We start from the raw sequence: 20,244 nt of genomic DNA on the forward strand, positions 1-20,244 counted from the left end.
ACTGATATATAACACATCTATTTATTAAGGCAAGTAGATAAATATTCTTTTTCGTAGATAAACTAGATCTTAAATAGCTTTAAGTATTATAAGTAATTTGTTCGTTAGTAATTTCTTTTTTTTATGAGATTGCACCTCGTTAAAACTCATCGTGCCTTGCTAACGCCTCTCCGAAGTCCGTCGCCTGAGATCCGACGAAGATGTCGTATTTCTCCAAAATCTCGTTCTTCGTCAGCTTGTGATCCGCATCGGTGTCCGCTTCGTAAATCAAGTGCCTCGACTCCGCCTCGGCGTGATCAAATTCCGCGGGAATAATCCACGTTTTTACCTGTTTCAAATTGGAACAGATCAGTTTAATTGTTTTTATATTACCACTAATAAATGTACTACTGTAATGTAATGAGATCTTACCATTATTTACGGGTATTTCTTCCTGTGCTTCTTGCGGATGTTTCATTAAAATTTTCATGAGCAGGAATATTCCTTGATTCATCATCTTCTTCAGATGTATTTACTGGTATCAGACGATCACCAAAATAGTTGGAACTGCTGTAGATTTCAAGCGGCGTTTACCTCCCCGTGTTTTTTCCCACATCTCATCTGAGGAATAAATCTGAAAAAAATATTGAGCAATTTAATTAGAAAAATAAGAAATAACAATAAAATATAGATTATTTTTGTGTATTAAAACTTTGTTATTTTTGTTAATTCTATTTAGTCCTTAAAAATAATAGTAATAGTTAATAGTAAAATGATAAGTAGTAATTAATACTTATAGTGATCTTTTTTATAAAAAATGCAAAGAACATTAACTTTTAAATAAGCAAAATTTATTTTAAAACTTTTTCTTATCATTAATATCCATTTCTACCAATGCAGATTAACTTTGACTTTGGCTTAACTTACCTTTTATCTTTCTCTAATTTTAAGAACTAGAAAAAGATTAAACCGTGATTAAAATTAATCTATATTGGTAAAAATGGACATAAGTCAAATAATATATTTACAAGCTCGTCAATTTGTCTTATTTCAAACCTTGATTGTTCTCACGGCGCGTTAATTCGCGAATCTAGCGCCGCCCCGCGCCGGTTGTCATGCTGTACGAGCTTTATTGTCATTTTTTTTAGCCAGACTCGCCGAGTCACGCGTCGTTTATTTTCGCCTTAAGACTGACGCCGAATACCGACGCTCTGTTCAAACCATCTAACCGTCCTTTTCAAAGCAGAAAAGAAAAATAACGTAAAAAATAACAATTTTAATCATGATTTAGTTGAAAGTCTTTCAATCATTTTATTAAATACAAATGGAATTTAATCACTACGCGCTTGGAGCAGCCGCGCGCGCTTGATCTTCGCACTTCAAACGACTGCTGACTGCGTCAGTCCCATTAAACTGAAGTTTGACCGTTTTCTTCCTTCATTATACGCAATAATTTAAGGTGGTTTATTCGCGACTATGTGAGTCAAAATAAACCTCATTTTAAAACTTCTAATTTCATACACTTTCATAGTCGACTAAATTCATTAATGAATTTCTCAAAATGATTGTATATCACAAATCGAATAAATAATCAATAATAAAAAAGAGGCGAATGAAAATAGTCCAATTTTCTTAGCGTAGTACAGAAGAGCTTCAGATGTGGCAACGTTGCAACATTCATGTAAACAAATGTTGCACGTGTATCGTTCGGAGCAATAAACTTAGAGGTTAATTTTATTTAAGTGCAACATTTACTTTTATATCATGAACGAACAACCGCGTTTTAACCTATGCAACTCGCGTTATGAATTCAAAGCGCGACGTTGCCACATATCCGAAGGTTTGTGATCACAGTGAGGAATGGACTGAAATCGATGTCTTTTAACTAATTTTGTGAACATTCTATACGGTTGAGATTGTTGGCTTTAGTACCATATGATTCGGAAGACACTCCTCTGTTTTTATTCTAATTTTCAACCTGATCTGTCTTTTCTATAATTTACTACCATCAATTTATCTCAAAATTACGGTCTCTCACGCGTCGTCCGCCATAAACGCAATGCTTAAGATAGGGAAAAAAGCATATTTTTAGACAATAATATCTCGGAAACTACACGGTCAATCCATTTCAAATTTAGCATGAAGATTCGTCAGTTGCTTAATTACTTTTACTGAAAAAACTGCATCGATCTGTTTTCATAGGTTATATGGACATACCACCTTAATAGTTTCTAAATTTTCAGCTATTTTGAAACAGTTTTACTGACCTAATTATTGCGACCACTTATGCGAGGTGCTGACTCGCTGCGTCCCATAACTGTGCGGTCTGACCACTTTCTAACGGTTTTTTATATTATTTATTAGTTTCTCACAAAATTTGAGCCATTACAAAACACTTTTATCGCACTTAATAATTTGACCTATTTCAAAGCGCGCCGGCGCCAGGTGTCCCAGTACCTGACCTTGCGAGTGGGTGCTGACTCATGTACACCCGCAATATAACGTTATGTGAAAAAATCAGCCATTACAAAACTCTTGCAGTTTTTTAACGCCAGCTCTCCGCCTATAGTGTACATGTGCGCTCAGCGCTCGGCCAGCCTCGGCCAGTTAGAGAGAGCAAACATGCTATGCTCTTTCTCTTTCTCTCTTGAACCGGCGCGGCGCGTCGTCAGCCTCACAGACGAAATACGTATATTAGCGGCTTGACTGTCGCGTGCTTCTTTCTACACTAGATGCGATCAGGTGCGATACACTATCATATCGCTTAAAGATTTTACAATTTAGAAGTTAAAATTATTAATGAATTAAATTACAATTTCTTGTGTATATAAAAAGTATTAACTTAAAAACAAAACCGAGAACTTGAATCGCCAGTAAATAATTAACAATCAGCACAGGAGTTGTGTTCGACCAAACTGGCAATTTTATTATTCAAAAGACGCTACGTTTCGACCGCAAAATTCGGTCCTTTTCAAGCGTGTATAACTCACAAATATTATTTAGTTAGACATAGTTGCCAAAATACGCCGAATCTAAAAACTAAACATCAGATTTTGTAGAACGCGACAAGCAGAATAAGTCCAGAAACATTATATAAATAAAAATAACTTACATTATTGGAGTGTTAATTACAAGAAATAAAAGACAGTTTAACTACATTTCCGTTGTCCGTATTATATCAGAGGGACGAGTCCCTGTCGTGCGATGGTGAAATTGCGACTGACAAGAAGGACAGAACAATAAACATTGCTTCGAATTTTTCTGAAGTAAAGAGAGGGAAGTAGATGAGAAGGGGATATTACGTTTCCTTTATGATATGTTTATGTTCATAGAGAGCATCATTGAGACTCTCCGTGTCATTTTGCATATTAATAGTGTTGTCCGATTTTTTTATAAAAAACATCTCGGCTAATTCCCTCATTCTAATCAGTTTTTCTTTGTGCATTATCTCTGGATTCCCCCAATCAAAGTCATGTCCACGGGATATTCGATGTTCACTAACTACAGAGTATTTGCCAGCTGGTTTTCTGATATCCTTCTGGTGTTTTTTCAGACGCGTGCAAAGATGCCTTTTTGTCTGCCCCTATATATATAGCATTACAATCTTTACACTTGATCTTGTATACGATTTCCGTTTGTTTCAGATCATCAATTTTATCTTTACCGCGTTTAATCAAGCAATCTAATTTTTTAGGAATTGTGAACAGAGACGTAATATGGCACTTTCTCAGCGTGTGATTAATATTTACAATTCGTTTTTGAGCATTGACCGCAGTAAATGGATAATTAACGTGAGTGGGAAATCTATTCCAAGCAACGTGTTAAATTTCTTAAACTTGGGTGGCAATTTCGCTCTGCCTATTAATCCAAATGAGAAGAAAGATCGCGTGCGTGCGTCTCTGGATGTTATAAAAAATTTTGAATTCAACACATACAAAATTCCGGATAAGGCAGTTGATGAAATATTTTTTATAAGTAGTTTGGTCATTTAGCATTTCGGTCATTTGATTCGCAACTGCCTTAATTTTAACTTCTAAATTGCAAAATCATTAAGCGATATGATAGTGTATCGCACCTGATCGCATCTAGTGTAGAAGAAGCACGCGACATTCAAGCCGCTAATACACGTATTTCGTCTGCGAGGCTGACGACGCGCCGGTTCAAGAGAGAAAGAGAAAGAGCATAGCATGTTTGCTCTCTCTAACTGGCCGAGGCTGGCCGAGCGCTGAGCGCACGTGTACACGGGGCGCTTGGCTTGTGTGCGTCAGCGTCACGTGACGCGATCCTATCCCCTCCACAGCCTATCCCCTCCACAGGCTATGTAGCAGAGACCTAAACCACAGTATATACAGTAGCGCAACTCTCTGCGGCGCCTTTGATGTTAGTGTTGTCCAAAATGGAGTGCGCATGCGCGAAATAAGTAAGCGCCCACTAGCACCAACTGAACGGCCACGTTCAGGCAGACACAACTGTTAAGTGTCGTCTTATCGACACGCTACGCTGATTCGTTGGATCTAAAAGTATAAGAGCCAATCACGTGCTATTGAGCGGTTTTACGCGCCCAACGTCTTTCTCTGAACTTCTTTCTCAATTGCTCTTCCTTTCTCCGCTCTCACTCCACTTTTACATGAAATTAATCTGAATTTAATGAAAATAATGAAGATAAATATTTATTATGTATCTATTAAAAATAAGAAAAAAAATTCAAAAATGAGAAAAATAAAATTATATAAATGTGATTGCAGATTGAATAATATAAATGTATTGAGGTAAATTATTAGAAAATATAATGTATATAACATATATTGAACAACCGAAAAGCAAAATATAATATTTTATACATTATACTTATAAGAAAACAATTATAATTATAAAATATTTAACATAAAATAGTTTTATTACATTAAATGAAATAAACGAATATTTAATTATGCATCCAAAATAAAAATAAGATATACTATATTCATGCTTTAATTTAAAATGCGATAAATGAAATTTTAATTTTAATACGACGATATGTTCCCGGATAGCACGGAAAATTGAAAAGAAATTCTTTTTAAATTCTCGATTTAAAAAATTTTTAAAGTATTTTTTCCGTATATTATTTCTGTCCCAAAACAACTCTTAAGAGTTCAAAAGAAATTCTTTTCTATGTCACCAATTCTGAGTTCTTCTTCAGATACAAAAAAAAATCACTTTTCTACTCCATAAGAATTCGTAATATATTCGAAATTATGTTTAGATAGTATTCTAATAGAGCTCTATCTAAGCGCTATTTCGAATGCATTGCGATTTCTTATAGAATAGAAAAATAATTCCTTTGTATCTAAAGGATAAGAAATGTACATACTAATCCATTTTATGTTCTTTCTGATGCAGAAACTGTTTTCGGATAGATTATGAAGGATTCTTTCTTATCCGATGTTACAGACAGAATATTAGGATTATAAACACTGAAATTAGGATATAAATATAGGAAAATATAAAATAGAAGTATCCTGACTCCTATATCGATTATGATTATATTACTAAATTGGTATACAGATTTGAAATATTGTATCATTAATTGTTATAACAAACAATTCGTATAATATGAGCGACATATTTATCGTACATACAGACATGCAAAATAAAATTTTATATGCAAAATAATCAATGTATACCTAATATGATATATTATGAAAATATAAAAGTGTCCCGAAAGAGTGGTCGAGTAACGATTCGAAATTCTACAAACATATTGTTACTTCGTAGAAGCAGCGACGATTGTTGTATTTCGGAATTCGGACGCGCTTCCGCGCGTTCCGTTAATGCTTCATTGGATGAGAGCTAGTCTATATATGTACTTCGATAGGATATGCATCAATCAATTGGCAGTAATTTATGGCTTATATAAAATGTATCTGGATAGAATAATGGACATATGTATTATATTATCTCAATGATTTCCATACGCCGGATTGAGCATTGCGTTTATAAATTTATAAAATTTCTCCTAAGAGCCGTTCTAATCCGAGTAAGCAAAAGTCCACATACAAAAATCCACATACGAAGTTGCAACACCATGGATTTAATAGCACTTTGATATTCCCATTTAAGATAGCAGATACAATGAAAGAATCTATGGATAGATTTGAATATATTCTGTCTATAGTCTTAGAAGTGTCGATAGATTTCCGTTTAACGATGCTAAACTGGTAATAATTTCTGCTCCGGTGTCAGTCTTCAAGGATAATACAACCTGTCTTGTATTTAAATGTAAATCAGGTACACTGAATTTCCTCGATTTCGTCGGCACTGCTATATTTTGCAAATCCATATCCGTAGTTTCATTCTTCTCTGTAGGATACTTGCACGTCGTCATCAATAAAACACGATAATACCTAGAACATTGATATAATTTAGAACTGTTGAAAATATATACGAATATGTTATACATTCTTTGTTGAATTACCTTATTCCGTATGTTATAAAGTTGATTGAGCCGGGATAAAGAGAAATGTACTTTCGTCGGTCGTCCCATTTCAATGAAAAACTAGCGGTTTTTGCCTAGAATCATTTCAGATTTTATTGTCGCAAAAGAAGGTGGAATACCCGTGTCTGAATGTGGATCTCCATGCTTTGTTTCTATCATATAAATTTTGAAATCCTTCTCGCTCGGTATTACGTTTAGATTTTGTGCATTGCCGAGCGCTAGCTGTTATTGTTATATTGAAACAAGATATATCTATAAATTCCGCAACAATATTAATTAAAATAAAATATTTGATAATATGCCACATTAATATTAAATGACGTATTAATTTTTTGTAAGTAAGATGGTATAATACGTACTTGTATCTTTTAGATAAATGTTGCTGAGAGAATATGTTATCTTTCCGCAATTTACTAAAAATTCAAACGGTGGAAGTATCATATAGTTTCAACCATGGGCCTTCCCTACAAGAAAAAAAAATCATTACTTTTAATATAATTCTGAATTAAATCATGAAACGCTGTTATATGATAACTTACAAATTGTATTGTATTGTGGAATGCATGCTGGACATTTCAAAATCGACACCACTATCTTTTGTGAAGTCGATATCTGAATCATCTGACGTCTGTTTCAGCCAGAAATTTGCATTTTAATAAGTATTTCAGAAATGTAACCGTTCGTAGACAACGTAGAATCAAACAGCAATTCTTTCTAGATATTAGAGTATCACAGCAGAGTTAGTTTCACAAGATAAATAGATAAACGATATTCTTAATTTAAGCATGACTGATTTTAAGTACAATGATTATGAATAATTATCCTACCTTCTGAGGTTTGTAACCACTTTATACTCCTAAACTCTTTTCACTTTCATCACAAACGTAGTTATTTAGAGTCTGTCAAACACTTCTAACAGCTCTCAATAGCATTCAGTGGGTAATTGAGCTAATTCTCTCCAAATTTCTGTTCCAATACAGATAGGCATTTACTTAACTGACCATTTAAATTCTGAGAGGGAGCGGAGCAGAACGGAGAAAGGAAGAGCAATTGAGAAAGAAGTTCAGAGAACGACATTCAGATGGTGTTAGTGGGCGCTTACTTGTAGGGAGCAGCATATCTGTCTCTCTTCCGATTGGTCAGCCCCCTCTCCTGCTCTAGCAAGAGAGGTTGCGAGTTACGAGGTTGGCAGAACTGAGTTACGACGACCGTTAGATTCGTACTGACTCGTGTGGCTATTGCGTGGCCTGCAATAAAGTATTATTCTATCAGCAGTAATCGAGTGTGCATTTATTCCTCGATACCTCTCGTCAAGACGTCGGTAGTAGGCCGACACCCGGAGGCATAATCGACCTCCTGCGGTACCGAATACCTACATTGGTGATCCCGACTGAAAAACATGCAACGGTTCTTGCACAAATTGCTACCGGAAGCCCGAGTCAGAGATAAATCCTCGTGTGGACCAGTCTTCCCCGAGGAACGGACGCAGAAGTAGCGGATCGAATTACCCGCAACCGCAAGGTACATTCCTATGCCCGCGTCCCTGGCTGTTAGTTGCCCACGCTGCGGCCAGCCAGCCTTGCCGCGCCGAAACATTTTTCGGGCGGCCATTTTTCTTGCCGCGCTTTTTGCACGAGGCACGAGGCGTGCACGTGAGACCCCACCGGCGCCCGGGTGGCCACAGCGGTTCTGCCGTCTTGTTACCACGACCATCTCCTGGTGTGCGTCTGGCCCTTCTCCGCCGCCGCCGTTACCGCCTTTTCCTGATGGTGTGCGACCGGCTTCTCTTCGCCGAGGCCACGGATTGACAACGTCGCTGTCGCCTCATCGATTTGATTGCGTGAAGCCAACGTCTCCGGCGCCTTGGGTCCCATCGTCACCGGAGCTTTGGATTCTACCCAGACTACAGTAAACGAAGGATAGTAATCCGCCCCGCGCCGTCATTTCTTAACACTCGTGTCGTTTACATCGTTTATATCGTTTAACGCTCGTGTTATATTTAACGCCCATGTCGCTTATATTATTTAACGCTCATGTTGTTTATGCTGTTTATCGCTCTCGTTTTGCTAGTAGCTTACTATAAATTTAAAACAATGTCGGACGCGGCTCTTCAAACCCGCGCAGAGGCAGCGGAAGCCCAGCTAAACGCTCAGGGTCCCGTTACAGTCACCTCGGACGCGATCGATAATAATATTTTAATTCCGTGTATAGATAACCTATGGGTTCCCAAGCTTCCCCCGTTTTCACAAGTTGACCCAGAATTGTGGTTCATCCTGGCTGAGATTCTCATGAGAAATTCTAGGATCACTACAGACTCCACTAAAGCCGATACCGTACTCGCTGCACTCGATGTCGAAATATGGGGATACGTAAAGGACATAATTGCTTTAGACCCTTCCCCAACGGATATTTATGAGCAGATTAAAGCTCGAATTATCGCGGCATATGCACCTTCGGTCGAAACAAAATTGCGAAAACTTTTAACGGGACAAGTCGGGACCGACGGAAAACCTTCGTTAATCCTTAGTCGACTGCGCAGTCTTAATGACGGGAACTTAGATGATAATGTAATAAAATCAATTTTTTTGGACCATCTACCACCCAATCACTGCGCGATCCTGATAGCTACGGAAATTACCGACCTCAACCGTCTAGCCGAGACCGCCGACCGAATGGCTGAGAGCAATATCGGAGGCGAGTCTTACGCGTCCGCCGTGAGCAAGGAGAATACACCCCCTCCCGCAAAAACCGAGATTCAACAACTCATCGAAAGAGTGGAGGAACTGGAAAAGCTGGAAAAGATAATAAATTCGCGTTCGCGATCCAACCTCCGCTCCGTGAAAGATCCAAAAAACTAAAACAGCCTTTCCGTTCGGAGACGGTCGGCAAGGGCCCTCAATTTCTAACCGTCTCCACGTCCGTGATCGTGCCAGTGGCCAAATGTTCCTTATCGATACAGGCGCGGATATCTCTCTTGTACCTGCCATCGATAGGATCAAGGGAAAGCCCTCCGAATTAAAGCTCTTCGCAGCAAATGATACGCGTATCGACACGTTCGGGGAATCTCTTCGTGAGCTTGACCTCGGTTTAAGGCGGCCAATTCGATGGAATTTTTGCATTGCCGCAGTTCCGTACCCCATCATTGGCGCCGACTTACTATCGCACTACGGATTAATCCCAGATTTAAAACGTCGACGCTTTATAGATACCACTACTAAGTTATATACGCTTGCGATTAAAAACCGGGCCCTGTGCATTCGATCAATACGGTAAATCCCTCTTCTGAGTTCTCTAAAATACTCACCGAGTTTCCGCAAATAACAGGAGCTCTTCCCCTCACCCCGCCGTCCAATTGCGATGTGTTTCATCATATCATCACCTCCGGCCCTCCTGTCGCCGCGCACGCTAGGCGCCTTCCTCCTGATAAACTTAAGGCCGCAAAGGCCGAGATCAGAGCTTTAGTCAAAGCAGGCATTTGCCGCCCCTCTAGCAGTCCATGGGCCAGTCCTATTCATTTAGTCCGCAAAAAAGACGGCACCTGGCGGGTGTGCGGCGATTACCGCGGTGTAAATGCAATCACGCGACCGGATAGATACCCCACCCCCCACCTGCATGACTGCTCCGTTAATCTACACGGTAAAACAATCTTTTCATCCCTCGACTTATACAAAGCCTATAATCAGATTTCAATGGCCCCGGAGGACATTGAGAAAACAGCGATCATAACCCCTTTCGGGTTATTCGAATACTTATTTATGACCTTTGGCCTTCGTAACGCCGGTCAATCCTTTCAACGATATATAAATCGCGCCTTAGGCGATCTAGATTTTGTTTTCATTTATATGGATGATATCCTAATTGCTTCCTCTTCTCCAGAGGAGCATGCTAAACATTTACGCATCGTATTCCAAAGGCTTAAAGAGTTTCACCTCCGCCTTAATGTTGAAAAATGCGTGTTCGGTGCACATGAACTAAGTTTCTCGGGTATAATAATAATAAAGGAATCAGCCCCATCACAGAAAAAGTTGAGGCGATTACCAAATTCCCTAAACCCAAAACCATCGCCGACCTACGCCGTTTTCTCGGCATGATAAATTTTTACCGTCGCAACATCCCTCGCGCGGCAGAAGCTCAAGCACCACTAAATGCATTACTAGTCGACTCGCGTAAAAACGATAAGCGTGTAATCGTATGGTCTGACGAATTAATCGAAGCGTTTGAAAAGACCAAAAACGGCCTCGCTAACGCTGCAATGCTGGTGCATCCCCATATTGGCGCGGAACTCCGTATAGTCGCGGATGCCTCTGATTTCGCCATGGGGGCAGTTCTTGAACAGAAAAAAACGGGATACTTGGGAGCCCCTAGCATTTTTTTCGCATAAATTCTCCCCCGCGCAAACTCGGTATAGCGCTTACGACCGAGAACTCACGGCAATTTTTGAAGCCGTTAATTACTTTCGTCATTTTGTAGAAGGACGCGAGTTTAAAATTTTGACCGACCATAAACCGCTCATGTACGCGTTTATGCAACGGTCTGTCAAGGCGTCCCCGCGACAACTACGCCAATTGTCATATATCGCGCAGTTCACGACGCATATTGAACATGTCGCTGGTTCACAAAATGTTGTCGCGGATTCGCTTTCGCGGATCGATTCCCTGCGTTTGCCGGTTGAATTTAATCTTAATGAGCACGCCGAGCTACAAAAGAACGACGAGCAACTTAAGTTGATTGCTAACGCCCCCGATCATCCTTTAAAGTTGAAGAAAATTCAGTGGGGCCCAGATCACACAACTGTATATTGCGAAATCTCGGGCGAAGCTATCCGGCCATATGTCCCCGATAGTCTCCGCGTTAAAGTATTTCAAATGTTTCATAACCCAGCACATCCGAGTGGCAAAATTACCGATCGCACTATCCGACAGCGTTATGTCTGGCCTGACATGCACCGCGATATCGCTAAATGGTGTAAAAACTGTATTGAATGTCAGCAAGCGAAAATCTCTCGTCACGTAAAACTAACTCCTGAGCACTTTGTTGCTCCCGACGGGCGATTTGATCAGGTACATATTGACATTAAGGCCCATTGCCTCCTTCTGAGGGTTACTCTTATTGTCTCACTATGATCGACAGATTTTCGCGTTGGGCCGAGGCAATTCCTCTTAAAGATATCTCCGCACAAACCGTTGCTAGAGCATTTTACGACACGTGGATTTCCCGTTACGGAACCCCTCGATTACTAACTACAGATCAGGGAGCCCAATTCGAATCCCGCCTTTTCGAGGCGTTACTTTCATTAATCGGTTGCGAACGAATTCGTACAACCGCCTACCACCCAGCGTCAAACGGCATGATTGAACGTTGGCACCGGGTGCTTAAAGCTGCAATCATGTGCCATGCCGATGCGTGCTGGACGCGTACCTTGTCTACCGTTCTATTAGGACTTCGGTCGCACGTCCGTGCTGACACAAATGCGTCTCCCGCCAATTTATGTTCGAGACGACTTTACGACTTCCCGGGAAATTCTTTCTTCCCGATGATTTTACACCTAACCCTAATTATTTCCTTGAAGAGTTTCGCGAATATATGCGCCAAGTCCGGCCGGTTCCTGTCGCGCACAAACATAAAAACGCGCCTTTTATTTTAAAGATTTATATAATTGTACCCATGTGTTTTTACGCAATATGGCTAAAAGGGCGTTAGAGCGCCCGTACATCGGTCCGCACAAGGTAGTGCAACGCATCTCGGAGCGCGTATTCAATATTGATATCAACGGAAACACAAAAAGCGTATCCGTCGATTTATTAAAACCGGCATATTTTGTCCCTGACGACCCCGCCGACCCCCCATCAACCTCCGAGAACTTACTCAACCGGAATGTAAATCCGACCCCAGTGCTTAAAACCTACTCTCGTAAGATTGTCACATTCGCGCCGTCCACTAAACCAAAGTGATTTAATTGTAAGACAGAATTCTACCCTATATAATGTTATTAGATATAAGTCGGCTCAAATTACGTTTAAGCGTATAATATGTTTCTAGTTAAGGTTAACCTCGTACAATAGCACCTGGCCAAACGCATAAGCTCATTAGTGCAATATTACTTATTATTTATTTCGTTAACACTCGGGGGGGAGTGTGTAGGGAGCAGCATATCTGTCTCCCTTCCGATTGGTCAGCCCCCTCCCCTGCGCTAGCAAGAGAGGTTGAGAGTTACGAGGTTGGCAGAACTGAGTTCCGACGACCGTTAGATTCGTACTGACTCTTGTGGCTGTTGCGTGGTCTGCAATAAAGTATTATTCTATCAGCAGTAATCGAGTGTGCATTTATTCCTCGATACCTCTCGTCAAGACGTCGGTAGTAGGCCGACACCCGGAGGCATAATCGACCTCCTGTGGTACCGAATACCTACATACTTGTAGGGAGCAGCATATCTGTCTCGCTTCCGATTGGTCAGCCCCCTCTCCTGCGCTAGCAAGAGAGGTTGTGAGTTACGAGGTTGGCAGAACCGAGTTACGACGACCGTTAGATTAGTACTGACTCTTGTGGCTGTTGCGTGGTCTGCAATAAAGTATTATTCTATCAGCAGTAATCGAGTGTGCATTTATTCCTCGATACCTCTCGTCAAGACGTCGGTAGTAGGCCGACACCCGGAGGCATAATCGACCTCCTGCGGTACCGAATTCCTACATTGGTGACCCCGACTAAAAAACACGCAACGGTTCCTGCACAAATTGCTATTCTCTGACCGGAAGCCCGAGTCAGAGATAAATCCTCGTGTGGACCAGACTTCCCCGAGGAACGGACGCAGAAATAGCGGATCGAATTACCCGCAGCTACAAGGTACATCCTTGCGCCCGCGTCCCTGGCTGTATTTGCCCACGCTGCGGCCAGCCAGCCTCGCCGCGCCGAAACATTATTCGGGCGGCCATCTTTTTTTGCCGCGCTTTCTTCACGAGGCACGAGGCGGGCACGTGAGACCTTACCGGCGCCCAGGTGGCCACAGCGGTTCTGCCGTCTTGCTACCACGACCATCTCCTGGTGCGTGACCGGCCCTTCTCCGCCCCCGCCGTTACCGCCTTTTCCTGGTGTGCGACCGACCTTCCTTCGCCGATGCCACGGATCGTCAACGCCGTTATCGCCTCATCGCTGTGATTGCGTGAAGCCAACGACACCGGCGCCTTGGATTCCGTCGTCGTTGAGACATTTAATGCGTGAAGCCAACGTCTCCGGCGCCTTGGGTCCCATCGTCACCGGGGCTTTGGATTCTACCCACTATTTACCGGTTACAATAATGTAAAAGTAAGCTAGTTATCCGCCGCGCACCGTCATTTATATTGTATAACGCTCGTGTCGTTTACCTTTCTTGTGTCGCTAATATCCTACAGCAAATTTTAAACAATGTCGAACGCAGCTCTTACAGCCGCCGAAGCCCGCGCGGAAGAAGCGGAAAACCGGCTCGCGCAATATCAAGCCCAGCTCGCGCAATCACAAGCCCAGCTCGCACAATTACAAGACCAGTTTGCGCAAATGCGTACCCAGTCGAGTGATCAGGGCCTTGATCCAATTAATTTAAACGCGATTGATAATAACATTCAAATTCCGCGTATAGATCATTACAGGGTTCCCAAGCTCCCCCCGTTTTCTCAAGTCGACCCAGCATTGTGGTTTATGCAGGCCGAGGTATCCATGAGAAATTCCAGGATTACTGCAGAATCTACTAAAGCAGATACCGTCCTCGCTGCACTGGATGTCGAAGTGTTGGATTGCGTTAGAGACATTATTCCTTTGGACCCTCCCCCAGCGGATATTTATAAGCAGGTGAAGGCTCGAATTATCGCGACGTACGCGCCTTCAGACGAAACCAAATTACGAAAACTTTTAAGCGGACAAGTCGGGACCGACGGAAAACCTTCGTTAATCCTCAGTCGATTGCGCGGGCTTAATAACGGGAGGGTAGATGATAGCATAATTAAATCAATTTTTCTGGATCAACTACCACGCGAACTCCGCTCGATCCTGATATCTACGGGAATTACCGATCTTTATAAACTCGCCGAGATCGCCGACCGTATGGCTGAGAACACTCTCGGAGGCGTGGCTTACGCGTCCGCCGTGAACAAGGAGAATTTACCTCCTCCCGCAAAGAGCGAGATTCAACAACTCATCGAAAGAATGGAGAAGATAGAAAAGACAATAAATTCGCGTTCGTGTTCGCGATCCAACTCCCGTAGGCGTAGGACCTCAACCTCGCCAAACAAAGCGATCACACCCGCGCTCTGTCCGGCTCATACCAAATACCCGGACAATCCGACTTCGTGCCGAACGTGGTGCTCAAAATATGAGGCGTGGAATAGTACAAAAAACTAAGCCCGCCCCCCCGTGCGGAGATGGTCGGCAAGGGCCCTCAAATTTCTAACCGTCTCCACGTCCGTGATCGTGCCAGTGGCCAAATGTTCCTTATCGATACAGGCGCGGATATCTCTCTTGTATCCGCCATCGATAGGATCAAGGGAAAGCCCTCCGAATTAAAGCTCTTCGCAGCAAATGATACGCGTATCGACACGTTCGGGGTATCTCTTCGTGAGCTCGACCTCGGTTTAAGGCGGCCAATTCGATGGAATTTTTGCATTGCCGCAGTTCCGTACCCCATCATTGGCGCCGACTTACTATCGCACTACGGATTAATCCCAGATTTAAAACGTCGACGCCTTATAGATACCACTACTAAGTTATATACGCTTGCGATTAAAAAACCGGGCCCTGTGCATTCGATCAATACGGTAAATCCCTCTTCTGAGTTCTCTAAAATACTCACCGAGTTTCCGCAAATAACAGGAGCTCTTCCCCTCACCCCGCCGTCTAATTGCGATGTGTTTCATCATATCATCACCTCCGGCCCTCCTGTCGCCGCGCGCGCTAGGCGCCTTCCTCCTGATAAACTTCAGGCCGCAAAGGCCGAGATCAGAGCTTTAGTCGAAGCAGGCATTTGCCGCCCCTCTAGCAGTCCATGGGCCAGTCCTATTCATTTAGTCCGCAAAAAGACGGCACCTGGCGGGTATGCGGCGATTACCGCGGTGTAAATGCAATCACGCGACCGGATAGATACCCCACCCCCACCTGCATGACTGCTCCGTTAATCTACACGGTAAAACAATCTTTTCATTCCTCGACTTATACAAAGCCTATAATCAGATTCCAATGGCCCCGGAGGGACATTGAGAAAACAGCTATCATAACCCCTTTCGGGTTATTCGAATACTTATTTATGACCTTTGGCCTTCGTAACGCCGGTCAATCCTTTCAACGATATATAAATCGCGCCTTAGGCGATCTAGATTTTGTTTTCATTTATATGGATGATATCCTAATTGCTTCCTCTTCTCCAGAGGAGCATGCTAAACATTTACGCATCGTATTCCAAAGGCTTAAAGAGTTTCACCTCCGCCTTAATGTTGAAAAATGCGTATTCGGCGCACATGAACTAAAGTTTCTCGGGTATATAATAAATGGTAAAGGAATCAGCCCCATCCCAGAGAAAGTTGAGGCGATTACCAAATTCCCTAAACCCAAAACCATCGCCGACCTACGCCGTTTTCTCGGCATGATAAAATTTTACCGTCGCAACATCCCTCGCGCGGCAGAAGCTCAAGCACCACTAAATGCATTACTAGTCGACTCGCGTAAAAACGATAAGCGTGTAATCGTATGGTCTGACGAATTAATCGAAGCGTTTGAAAAGACCAAAAACGGCCTCGCTAACGCTGCAATGCTGGTGCATCCCCATATTGGCGCGGAACTCCGTATAGTCGCGGATGCCTCTGATTTCGCCATGGGGGCAGTTCTTGAACAGAAAAAAACAGGATACTTGGGAGCCCTTAGCATTTTTTTCGCACAAATTCTCCCCAGCGCAAACTCGGTATAGCGCTTACGACCGAGAGCTCACGGCAATTTTTGAAGCCGTTAATTACTTTCGTCATTTTGTAGAAGGACGCGAGTTTAAAATTTGACCGACCATAAACCGCTCATATATGCGTTTATGCAACGGTCTGACAAGGCGTCCCCGCGACAACTACGCCAATTGTCATATATCGCGCAGTTCACAACGCATATTGAACATGTCGCTGGTTCACAAAATGTTGTCGCGGATTCGCTTTCGCGGATCGATTCCCTGCGTTTGCCGGTTGAATTTAATCTTAATGAGCTCGCCGAGCTGCAAAAGAACGACGAGCAACTCAAGTTGATTGCTAACGCCCCCGATCATCCTTTAAAGCTGAAAAAAATTCAGTGGGGCCCAGATCACACAACTGTATATTGCGAAATCTCGGGCGAAGCTATTCGGCCATATGTCCCCGATAGTCTCCGCGTTAATGTATTTCAAATGTTTCATAACCCAGCCCATCCAAGTGGCAAAATTACCGATCGCACTATCCGACAGCGTTATGTCTGGCCTGACATGCACCGCGATATCGCTAAATGGTGTAAAAACTGTATCGAATGTCAGCAAGCAAAAATCTCTCGTCACGTAAAACTAACTCCTGAGCACTTTGTTGCTCCCGACGGGCGATTTGATCAGGTACATATTGACATTATCGGCCCATTGCCTCCTTCTGAGGGTTACTCTTATTGTCTCACTATGATCGACAGATTTTCGCGTTGGGCCGAAACAATTCCCCTTAAAGATATCTCCGCACAAACCGTTGCTAGAGCATTTTACGACGCGTGGATTTCCCGTTACGGAACCCCTCGATTACTAACTACGGATCAGGGAGCCCAATTCGAATCTCGCCTATTCGAGGCATTACTTTCATTAATCGGTTGCGAACGAATTCGTACAACCGCCTACCACCCGGCGTCGAACGGCATGATTGAACGTTGGCATCGGGTGCTTAAAGCCGCAATCATGTGCCATGCCGATGCGTGCTGGACGCGTACCTTGTCTACCGTTCTATTAGGACTTCGGTCGCACGTCCGTGCTGACACAAATGCGTCTCCCGCCGAATTTATGTTCGGGACGACTTTACGACTTCCCGGGGAATTCTTTCTTCCCGATGATTTTACACCTAACCCTAATTATTTTCTTGAAGAGTTCCGCGAATATATGCGCCAAGTCCGGCCGGTTCCCGTCGCGCACAAACATAAAAAACGCGCCTTTTACTTCAAAGATTTATATAACTGTACTCATGTGTTTTTACGCAATATGGCTAAAAGGGCGTTAGAACGTCCGTACACCGGTCCGCACAATGTAGTGCAACGCATCTCGGAGCGCGTATTCAATATTGATATCAACGGAAACACAAAAAGCGTGTCCGTCGATTTATTAAAGCCGGCATATTTTGTCTCTGACGACCCCGCCGACCCCCCATCAACCTCCGAGAACATACTCAACCGGAATATAAATCCGAATCCAGCGCTTAAGACCTACTCTCGTAAGACTGTTACATTTGCGCCGTCCACTAAACCGAAGTAATTTAATTGTAAGTCAGAATTCTACTCTATATAATGTTATTAGATATAAGTCGGCTCAAATTATGTTTAAGCGTATAATATATTTTTAGTTAAGGTATTGTTAACCTCGTACAATAGCACCTGGCCAAACGCATAAGCTCATTCGCTTAGTGCAATATTACTTATTATTTATTTCGTTAACACTCGGGGGGGAGTGTGTAGGGAGCAGCATATCTGTCTCGCTTCCGATTGGTCAGCCCCCTCTCCTGCGCTTAGCAAGAGAGGTTGTGAGTTACGAGGTTGGCAGAACCGAGTTACGACGACCGTTAGATTAGCCCTCAGGGTACGATCTGGGTTAGCGTAACCCGAGCGAATTTTGAAAGTAGCGGCGCCATTTCAAAGGAAGTGAATGGTGGGGGTCCGTACCGGGGGGGGGGAATCTTTGAGGTAGCTACTATGTGAGCGCCAAGGGGCAGCGTCAGTCTACGCTTGGTACTCAAGTTATACGATTTTGAAAATTGTACCTTTTTTATAGATCGTACCCTGAGGGTTAGTACTGACTCTTGTGGCTATTGCGTGGTCTGCAATAAATTATTATTCTATCAGCAGTAATCGAGTGTGCATTTATTCCTCGATACCTCTCGTCAAGACGTCGGTAGTAGGCCGACACTCGGAGGCATAATCGACCTCCTGCGGTACCGAATACCTACATACTTATTTCGCGCATGCGCACTCCATTTTAGACAACAAGAAATCAGGAGAGTTGCGCTACTGTATATACTGTGCCTAAACCTGGGATCTCTCTACACGGCTGCTCACTTGTGTGCGCTGTGCTGCTGCTTGCTGTAAGCGGCTTGAATCACGAAGTAAGAGAGAGCCAAATCGGCAAATTACTATCCTTAATCTACAAGAAGTAAAGTAAAATGGAAATTACACCTCTCGAGGATGAATTAATGGAGATAGACAGCGGAGACAGAAATAATGGACAAGTAGAAGAGATGGAAGTAGATATGGAAATAGAAATGGAAACTAGACTTTCCGAGGATGATCGGATGGAGATAGAAACCAATGGAGAAGAAGTAAAAGATATAGACGGGTTAGTCTGCACATTTCCCGAGGATGAACTGATTGAATTGATCGCGCGTTTTGAAAAAAATGGAAATCTGCACATTTCCCGAGGATGAATTAATGGAGATAGACAGCGGAGACAGAAATAATGGACAAGTAGAAGAGATGGAAGTAGATATGGAAATAGAAATGGAAACTAGACCTTCCGAGGATGATCGGATGGAGATAGAAACCAATGGAGAAGAAGTAAAAGATACAGACGGGTTAGTCTGCACATTTCCCGAGAATGAACTGATTGAATTGATCGCGCGTTTTGAAAAAATGGAAATCTGCACATTTCCCGAGGATGAATTAATGGAGATAGACAGCGGAGACAGAAATAATGGACAAGTAGAAGAGATGGAAGTAGATATGGAAATAGAAATGGAAACTAGACCTTCCGAGGATGATCGGATGGAGATAGAAACCAATGGAGAAGAAGTAAAAGATACAGACGGGTTAGTCTGCACATTTCCCGAGAATGAACTGATTGAATTGATCGCGCGTTTTGAAAAAATGGAAATCTGCACATTTCCCGAGGATGAATTAATAGAGATAGACAGCGGAGACAGAAATAATGGACAAGTAGAAGAGATGGAAGTAGATATGGAAATAGAAATGGAAACTAGAGGATGATCGGATGGAGATAGAAACCAATGGAGAAGAAGTAAAAGATATAGACGGGTTAGTCTGCACATTTCCCGAGGATGAACTGATTGAAATCGCGCGTTTTGAAAAAATGGAAATCTGCACATTTCCCGAGGATGAATTAATGGAGATAGACAGCGGAGACAGAAATAATGGACAAGTAGAAGAGATGGAAGTAGATATAGAAATAGAAATAGAAACTAGACCTTCGAGGATGATCGGATGGAGATAGAAACCAATGGAGAAGAAGTAAAAGATATAGACGGGTTAGTCACGAGCACATCTCTAAAAGTGCAGTTAAAGCAGTTAAAGCAGTTAAAGCAGCTCTTAAAGCAGTTCTTACAAGAACTAAAGGCCAAGTTTAAAGTCAAAGTAAACGAGCCGCGGTACTTCGTTGGACTAGAGATAGAAAGAGACCGGGACAAGAGGACAGTAGAGATCCACCAGGTCAGCTATATCGAAATTAGTGGACAAGTTCAGGCTGAAATAAACGAGTTTTAGTTTTTTACTTACATGCAATAAGATTTCTGTTGGTAGTATGCAAACCTACCTATGCCCCTTTTGGGGCGACATTCCCTGCGAAATAATTA

General features: G+C 42.6%; 1 long non-coding RNA gene across 1 annotated transcript; it reads right to left on the reverse strand.

Annotated features, from left to right (window-relative positions):
* Positions 1-215: 215 nt before the first annotated feature.
* Positions 216-646, reverse strand: LOC139823941 (uncharacterized). The gene is made up of 2 exons (XR_011734942.1): positions 412-646; positions 216-328 (listed from the first exon to the last, which is right to left on the reverse strand). It is a non-coding gene; the product is annotated as an uncharacterized lncRNA (long non-coding RNA).
* Between the last annotated feature and the right edge of the window lie 19,598 nt (positions 647-20,244).

This window comes from Temnothorax longispinosus, unplaced genomic scaffold (genome assembly GCF_030848805.1).
Source record: "Temnothorax longispinosus isolate EJ_2023e unplaced genomic scaffold, Tlon_JGU_v1 HiC_scaffold_22, whole genome shotgun sequence".
In the NCBI taxonomy this organism is placed as follows: domain Eukaryota; kingdom Metazoa; phylum Arthropoda; class Insecta; order Hymenoptera; family Formicidae; genus Temnothorax; species Temnothorax longispinosus.